Source organism: Nicotiana tabacum, chromosome 6 (genome assembly GCF_000715075.1).
Source record: "Nicotiana tabacum cultivar K326 chromosome 6, ASM71507v2, whole genome shotgun sequence".
Classification (NCBI taxonomy): Eukaryota; Viridiplantae; Streptophyta; class Magnoliopsida; order Solanales; family Solanaceae; genus Nicotiana; species Nicotiana tabacum.
In genome coordinates, this window is record NC_134085.1 from 48,063,816 (window position 1) to 48,072,298 (window position 8,483).

The window sequence follows — 8,483 nt, forward strand, 5'->3', positions numbered from 1 at the left end:
CTCTTATATGGCTGGTATTTTATTATGCATTTTTATGGTACTAATATATCGGCTCCTGTTGCTTTTTTGAGCCGAGGGTCTCCTGGAAACAGCCTCTCTACCCTTCGGGGTAGGGGTAAGGTCTGCGTACATATTACCCTCCCCAGACCCCACTTGTGGGATTATACTGGGTCGTTGTTGTTGTTGTGTTGTTGATATCGATCCCTTGGTTGGATACCATGAATCCAAGGAACTTCCCGGACCCGACCCCGAACGCGCATTTCTCTATCATTCCCAATTATTTTATTACCATGTCATTTTAATTTAATAGGAGCTCAATTATCAACCTTACACTTAACCAAAAAATCCCTTTAAATCTACAAGGCCAGCCATGAGATAGAGCAAATGGCCCATTTCTATTAAGCTTTTGTTAGTAACCCATCTCATAAAACACACCCCTTTGCCCAAACCTTCTGCCGACTTTGTCGCCGGCATATATGCCTCTTCTCGTCCATCAGTTCTTCATTTTTTTACCTACTTCAATAATTTTCTTCTTTCCCTTTTCTATCTTATTTTGTTTCCTTAATTACTTTTCCTATTAACGCCCTACGAAAATATTGATTCACCATGATTCGCAACCGAAATTTTAGCTCTGTACTATTCTACCCATTTCGACATTCTCGGGTTCGAACTTATCACTCGAATGTAGACAGGTTTTGGAGGTAGGCACTTTATTTGTTATTGATTGGATTAAATCTTGAAAGTTCAATTGCGGATTTTTTTCTAATGATTTTCGGATTTTATCAAGAAATTACTCTTCAAATTTCATTGATTGGTAAGTAATTTTAGTTCATTTTGTTAAAATATTCACCTATAGCTCTTCTTTTCCTATTTCAATACTCAAATCTCTCCCCAATCCCCGAATTCCTGGTTGACAGAATTTTCGTTTTTAAAATTCTAAATCTTCCTTTATTCGATATGCGGTTTTGTGATTCCTTCCATTCTAGTACCAGGCCCTAAGGTTAATTGGCTACTATAAATATTGACTAGTTCTCTGCACTAGGGGGATGCTTTTCAGTCACTGCTACTATATCATTCTATATTATCCTTTATTTATTGCTGCGAGCAAAACAAAGCTTGGCACTTTATACTTGTTCGACATAAATACTACTGAACATTCTTGAGATTCTGGTAATTTTGGGGTGTCTGTCGTTTCTTGTTGCTATTGTTAGAGTCTCTTGCGCATATCACTGCACAATGTGGAGAATATTTGGTTCACTTACTGTTGTCTAAGCTTGGAATTCCAGATTTTTCATATTCTATTACTGATATGCTCTTCAACTGGTTAGTTTTCTGAACAATGCATTATGATTCCTTTACGTGTTATTTGTTGTTAGAATAGACTAGTCCTTCTCTTTAGTTTTGTATTCTGTAAAACTCTTGGCCATGCCGAGCTGCTGAGTGCCATGCGGCACTCTATTGAAATTATGCCAGTATAAAGCCAGGTACGTTTCTTAAACCTCAGTATGTGCTTAATTCTATTTGTATGTTCTGGCTTTTTTGTGCGATAGATAACTTGTATGTAGGATTATTATCTGTTTGATCCAATTGGACTTGTTTAGAATATTCTGTCGAGTAGATACTATGATTTAGGCTTAACCAAACAAGTAATACAGATTTTGTTTAGACTTTTAACTTGTACTGAAGTTTTCCATCATTTAAACACCGTATCCTTAGTACTAAAAAAGGTAACGTGATGCTTCTTAAAAAAAGTTTGCCCAAGGGATGCATGGTAGTTCTCTGTTGTTTAATCTTATTATTAGAATTTTTTCGCATACTCATCATGTCATAGGATTTTAACCACCATTTTAACCACCATGTACCACATTTACGAGTATAAGGTGATTAACTTCATGTTTAATAGAATGACTCATAGCCTTGTCTAGCATCTTCCTGTCTACTATAGATCTCTACTATCGCAACATGCTCCGTTGTATAACTAAGCTTAGATATCACGTCTTTAAGACTAACAAGCGTGTCTCAGTGTAAGTAGTAACTGACTATGCGTTGTTTGGTTTGTTTGAGTGAGATGAATCTCCATGGAAATCTTGTTATTTAGTTCACTCAATCTGCCTTGTAATAGGCTTATAGTGACACTGATACAATTATCAAAGGAGTATTTACTAGGGATGGGAGGACTATGTGATTATTTGCTACGTGTTTAGGAATACAGTGTTTGCCTACTCTATTTGACTACTTGCTTATTTAGTTTTAATTCTTTTATTTCGATCATAGCATGCTAATAGGTAAAATTAGTTTTTCTTTCCCTCTTCTGTGTGTTTGAATAGTTAATTATGAGTAAAGGCTCTTAAAATAAGCTAGGTCTTTTACAGTATAGTACCTAAGTCCATAATTGGTTAACATTCATCTTTTATCAGTTCAAATAGCTTCGGTCTAATTTGTTTGTTTATTTTTGTCTCTTCCAGAAAATAAGTATTTTCTAACATATTTCTGAGGTCTTACTTTACAAAAGAATTTGAGTATTTTGACAACAAAACTGAGATTATAACTTTGGTTCTAATTCAAAAATCATTTTGAAATTTGCCCTTTCTTTTGGCGTATTCTTCCAAATGGACACGTCACTTCAAGGATTGAGCTCAATAATCATTCCATTTAATTATTTTGGGCCGCTTAGTGTTCACTGAGTTTTGGAATAAATTTGCTTTCTAACTCTTCACATCTAATTATTTTAGAACATTATTTTTGGAGTTATTTATCAATTTTACTAAATTAGTAAAGTTATCATATTATATGAGTCATGTAATAAATCTGACTTTGCTGTTATCACTTAGATACCATGCTTTAAAATTATGAGTTCAATTCCGACCCTAACCGTGTTTAAGTCATGCTATTTGTGTGCATTGTCTTCAGAGGTACACATGAGGCTCTTAATTGTTTATATGTTTCCCCTTAATATGCAGTCCTACATGTTTTGTATGTCGCCTTAGCCTTTTTATCTTTAAAACCCGAGAGTCACCCTAAAATCCTCCCTCTTATAGGAATAGTAATCCTAAATTCCTCCGGGACTGATAGGAATGAGAAGGGTAATAGCATGCAATAGAGGTCGAGACCGATCCACGCTTAATACCTTAATGGGGTGGGAAGGGTAGATATGGATATAATGACCGGTGCGCTAATACCACATGTATCCCCTCTTCTGAGGAGTATCATACCGGGTATTGCATTGATGTGATCCATATTATAAATAAACATAGGATCCCCCTCCTTTTATACTCTCAAGTATTTGTAGAACTGTAACTCCTTTTCAAAATTCGCCTTTTAATAATTGTTTTCAAACTCTTTTGTATTCAAACTCAAATCTCTTCTTATTTGAGCCTTATTTGTCTATATGTTAATTGCACCTCAATTTACAATAATTGTCTGGCCAGGAACCACACTAGTGGATCTTGAGGGGTGTCTAACACCTTCCCCTTGGGATAATTTCAAGCCCTTACCCAATCTCTGGTTGTTCAAATCAAACCTTTCTAGTGTCCTAATGCACTTAAATCATTAGGTGTCGACTCTTCTATTCAAACCTAATCTCCAAAAGGGAACGAGTTATCCTCCCAAATGTCATAAACCCGATTTCGCGAGAAAGAGGGGGCGCAACAACTGTGAGTAGCCTGAGGGGATGGTTCTGATTAATATTATGCCGAGGGGCGGTTTATGATACATGTCTTGTCTGATGGGCTATTTGTGATTTATGTTGCCCGAGGGGCTGTATACGTGTGAGTTTTGCCCGAGGGGCTGATTATGTTTTCACTATTTTTACTCACTATTTTATCACATCATTTGAAAAATTGTTGAAAGACTATTTTCAAAGGATTTTTACTGAAAGTGGATTTTTAACGAGATGTTTGATTTATAAACTGTTTTGAAAACATAATGTATTTATTGTGGTGTTATAATGTCGATTATGTGTTTTCTTACTGCTCAGTCTCTATTTACTTTTATTACTTACTGAATTGGCGTACTCATATTACTCCTTGCACCTTGTGTGCGGATTCAGGTATTTCTGAACTCGGTAGCGGCTGTTGATTACTCAGTGGTAGGTCCATCAGAGTTAGCAAGGTAGCTGTCTGGCGTTCGCAGCCTTGCTCTTCTCCCTCTCATCTTCCTTAGGTTGTTTTAGTATTTTTCCAGATTATAGTAGTATTCCTTGTATTCAAACCTTAGTAGATGCTCGTGACTTGTGACACCCTGATGTCGGGCTTATGTTTCTTTCCTCATTTGTGATTTAGACCCTTGTTATCAGATTTTATTTAATTAATAGCTTAAAATGTCCTTATTTTTGGAATATTGGTTTGATTGGGATTGTGTCAGCTGACTTAGTTTCATGATATGCGCCATCATGACCGGGTTGGTTTTCGGGTCGTGGCAAATTGGTATCAGAGCCTAGATTACATAGATCTCACGAATTTTGAGCAGGTTTAGTAGAGTCTCGCGGACCGGTACAGAGACATCTGTACTTATTTTCGAGAGGCTGCAGAATCTTTAGGAAATCCCACATTCTTAAATTCTTACCGCGCGTCATTGATTCAGCCCTAAATGTAACTTTTGAAACTTTTTCCACGCGTTCGTATGCACGCATGATCGCTCAGTATCAACTGTGCATCGACTTTGTGATTCCCTAATCGAGAGGCGAGACGTGATTTCTATGTGTTAATGTTGGGCCAGTCTAGAAGACTTGAATCCGGGCTTTGCCTGTAGTTTGAGCACTGATGTGTTGATTGTGCGAGCACGTGCTTTTGGATTTATATGTTCGATAGTGTCCCTATTAGTGAGAGTGATGGCTGGATGGCGGCGTGATGAGTATGATGTTACCGCGAGATGTGTTCATATGATTTTAATGTGACGAGAAGGGTCCGCTTGAGGGTAGAAAGAACTATTTGGTGCTTGATTTTCATCGTGATTTGATTTTCATATGATTGCGTGATGTTTATGACTGTAGAAGGGTATAAAAAAGCGTTAGTTTGAGGCGAAGCAGGTGGGTTACCTCCTGCGAAATGTTCTGAAGTCTGTGTGATCCTTATTTTGTTTGTTGGAAGACCTCTTTTACCAGTATATGTGTTGCAATTTGAATTTGTATCGCTTAAAAGAGTGGGCTTGACTGTTACGAGGGTGAATGCGAGATTTGCAGAAGATTTGAAGTACTAGATGGCTTGTGTTGCACAAGCTTATGAAGGATTGAGTTTAATGTCATTATGGTATTATGGCAATAATAGAGTACATGCATTGTGAGATTATTGTGTATTTTGATGTATGCCTTTGAGCCAAGTGGGGGGAGTCTGCTATTGATTAGTTGATTGCACGGTTATGTCCTATGTTGGTTCCAGTTTGAGGCATACTGGTGAATTAGTTATGGCTTACAGAGGTTGAGATCGAGGATGACTCGAGTAAAGGAAATTTTGGATAGGGGTTGTGTTATGCTTTATGGGTGTATAAGAATCATGGGATGACTTGAGTTGTTATTGGTGAAGGATGTAATGTGCATGGAGCAGAAATTTATTTGGTCCCATTAAGGTGGAGTTACTTTTTGGGGCATTGGAGTGCTAATGGAGCACATGTCGTTTGGTCTGTTTGATCAGTCTAATTGAAGTTTGAGCAGAGTGGATGACTCTCAAGAATGGTTCTAATGGATTCACGATTTATATGTAAAAATTGGGGATTTTCAAGATGTGTAATTAGCTAGAAATCGAGGTTTTATTGGATGGTGTCAAGACTTGTGGCATTCTACATCATTATGGATTCTACATATCAGTATCAGGAAGGTGAAGCTAATGGCTTTAGATTCGCAAGAAGTCTCTTCAGGGTAAGTATTTGGAATGTGGTGCTTTTGGGGATATTTAAGAGAATATTCAGCGGCTTATGAGTCTTAGGCGGTGTGATTTTATGCTTGGGTCTCGTGTGGTGAGTCTTGGTTGAGTATTGCGGTATTATGGCGAGAGGAAGTATCAATTTGAAGGGAATTCAAAAGGAACTTGGCTAAATAGGACGACTTGGTAGTAGGTCGGATTGGCATGGTAAGGGATATGATTAGTTCTTTGGGTGCTTATGAGATAATGAGTTTCTATAGGTGTTTCATGGCAATGCTCTTGGGCTTTTGGTGATCTGCGTAGCTTGGTTGAGTTAGATGGATTCAGTCTTGATAGATTGGTTTTGTTCAAAGGGGATTCAGAGAGTTCTTGGTGATTTCTATCACGGTTGGAGATGTATATTTTTTATTGGCGTGAGGAGCATGTGATGTTAGTGATTTTCTTCTAGACGTGATCAAATGGAAAGTTCTTGGCTGGTTGAGTACGTAGTTTCTTGTGGCTCGGAAGGGATTACGAAGTTCTCATATTTATCATAGGATGACATGGTATATGCGGTATGTTGTGTAGGGTTGAGATTTGCATGTGTAAGGTCACAGTTCAGTTCTGGAAGGAAGGACATAAGTTCTTATGCATCATGGACATTTTCAGATGACTAGGTAAATGATGTCACTATTGGTGCGTCTTGATGAGGGTATACATTTTAGAAAGGGCAATGTGTTTGAATTAAGGGTACTTCATTGGTATTGCGGCACTCTCCTGTTTCATTGACTGCTGATATATTAGTTTGCATTGTGGCACAAAAGAATTTTAGGAGTATCCCTCGTGGAATGATCGAGTATCAGATGTGCGTTAGATGTACGGGTGGTGGAGTTGGGATCGGATATGGTGATTCGTATGCTTTATAGATTTGGAGACTGAAAGTTCTCGTAAACATTTTATGTCGTGGTTGTGGACCACATATATCGGTCTTGTGTGGAGATTATTGGGGGTTTGGAGACCCAAGTAAATATTTTGTTGCTTAGTACGGTGGATTTTGATGTGATATTGGGTATGGATTGGTTGTCTCCGTGTTGTGCTATTCTATATTGTTCCGCTAAGACGATGATGTTGGCTATGCCAGGGATGCCACGTATTAAGTGGTGAGATTCGATGGATTATGTTCCCAGTAGAGTGATTTCACTTTTGAAGGCCCATCGGATGGTTGGAAAAGGGTTTTCTTTCTTATTTGGCCTTCGTGAGGGATGTCAGTGTAGAGACTCCTACCATTGATTCAGTTCCGGTGGTGAGGGATTTTCCGGATGTGTTTCTTGCAGACCTGCCGGGCATGCTGCCGGACAAGGTTATTGATTTTGGTATTGATTTGGTGCCGGGCACTCAGCCCATTTCTATTCCATCATATTGTATGGCACCGGCGGAGTTAAAGGAGTTGAAGGAACAACTTCAAGAACTCCTTGATAAGGGGTTCATTGGTAGGCCAATATGGATGTGTGTTCTGCATCGAGTTGGCTTTGTTGACTCCGAGTTGCTATTATTGAGGGATGTATTGATTCGATTGTTGTTGAGCTTATTCATGTTCTGGGGTGATCTATGAGTTACCTTTCCATGTTGCGAGGAGTTATGATTTGTTGGTTATATATACATATGGGGCGATTCTATTGGGGTCTCATAGTGAAATTCGAGCGAGAAAAGTATTGGGTATTGCTCGGTGGATGGCATATGGGTTATGTTCTTTCGGGTTTGTGTGGTGTATGTCATTTGCTTCCCCGTGATTATGGTAATGCACTATGGGTCCTTGATGTTGAATTCCGAGTGGTTATGTGTTTCGAGCAGAGAGGCTCGAGGTATATAATGCAGACCAGCGTTTGGATGTGGTCACAGTTGTAGCGAAGTTATGTGGAGGTATGATCCTTTGGGTTAGATTCATGTGTTCTGGTCCTACGATGTGTGATGGGTTCTCAGTATTGTGTTGTGGTGATACTGGTGAGCTTGTGGTACATCCCTCTCATTTGATTCATTTTCCATGAATTGAGTACATTTGGGCTGTTGCTTATTGGTGTGCGGGTTACCTAGGTTGTGGTTTTAGATTGTATCGATGTGTCATATCACCATAGTAGTCGTGTTGGATGAGACGAGGTCATTGAGATCTAGAATGAATACTATCGGATTTGATTTCAGCATGTTGGAAGGATAGTATCGAGATTCAACTTAGAAATTTACTATGGTCCTTGTGAAAGGAGAGGGAGCTTCATGAATGGTTGATCTGAGGAATGGTTCTGACTTTCTGTGTTTTTCATTCATCATTGGCAGTATACAAAAGTGTTGGAGTGAGACTTTAATTGATAAGAGGTTTATTATCGGTATTCGATTGTTTTGAGCAGCTGTTTTGATTGAGCGTTTGAGTTGTGTGGTATATCATGGATTTCATCTTGAGTTGTGGTTATGGCTTGATACAACGTGTTCAGACTTATTGAGAGTATAGATGTGAGGTTCTGATCTTATAGATAATTTCGGAAGTGGAAATTTGGTTCTAAGGTTAAGGGGCTAGGTTGGATTGTGAAATTTCAGTTATGTTGTCCTATCGGGCCTATATGGGATAGGGTGACGTGGGATCACCCCCGAGTATGTGCA

General features: G+C 38.6%; 1 long non-coding RNA gene across 1 annotated transcript; it reads left to right on the plus strand.

Moving 5' to 3' along the window:
- Positions 1-376: 376 nt before the first annotated feature.
- LOC107817727 (uncharacterized) lies at positions 377-4,336 on the plus strand. The gene is made up of 2 exons (XR_001655270.2): positions 377-701; positions 4,049-4,336. It is a non-coding gene; the product is annotated as an uncharacterized LOC107817727 (long non-coding RNA).
- Positions 4,337-8,483: the final 4,147 nt, after the last annotated feature.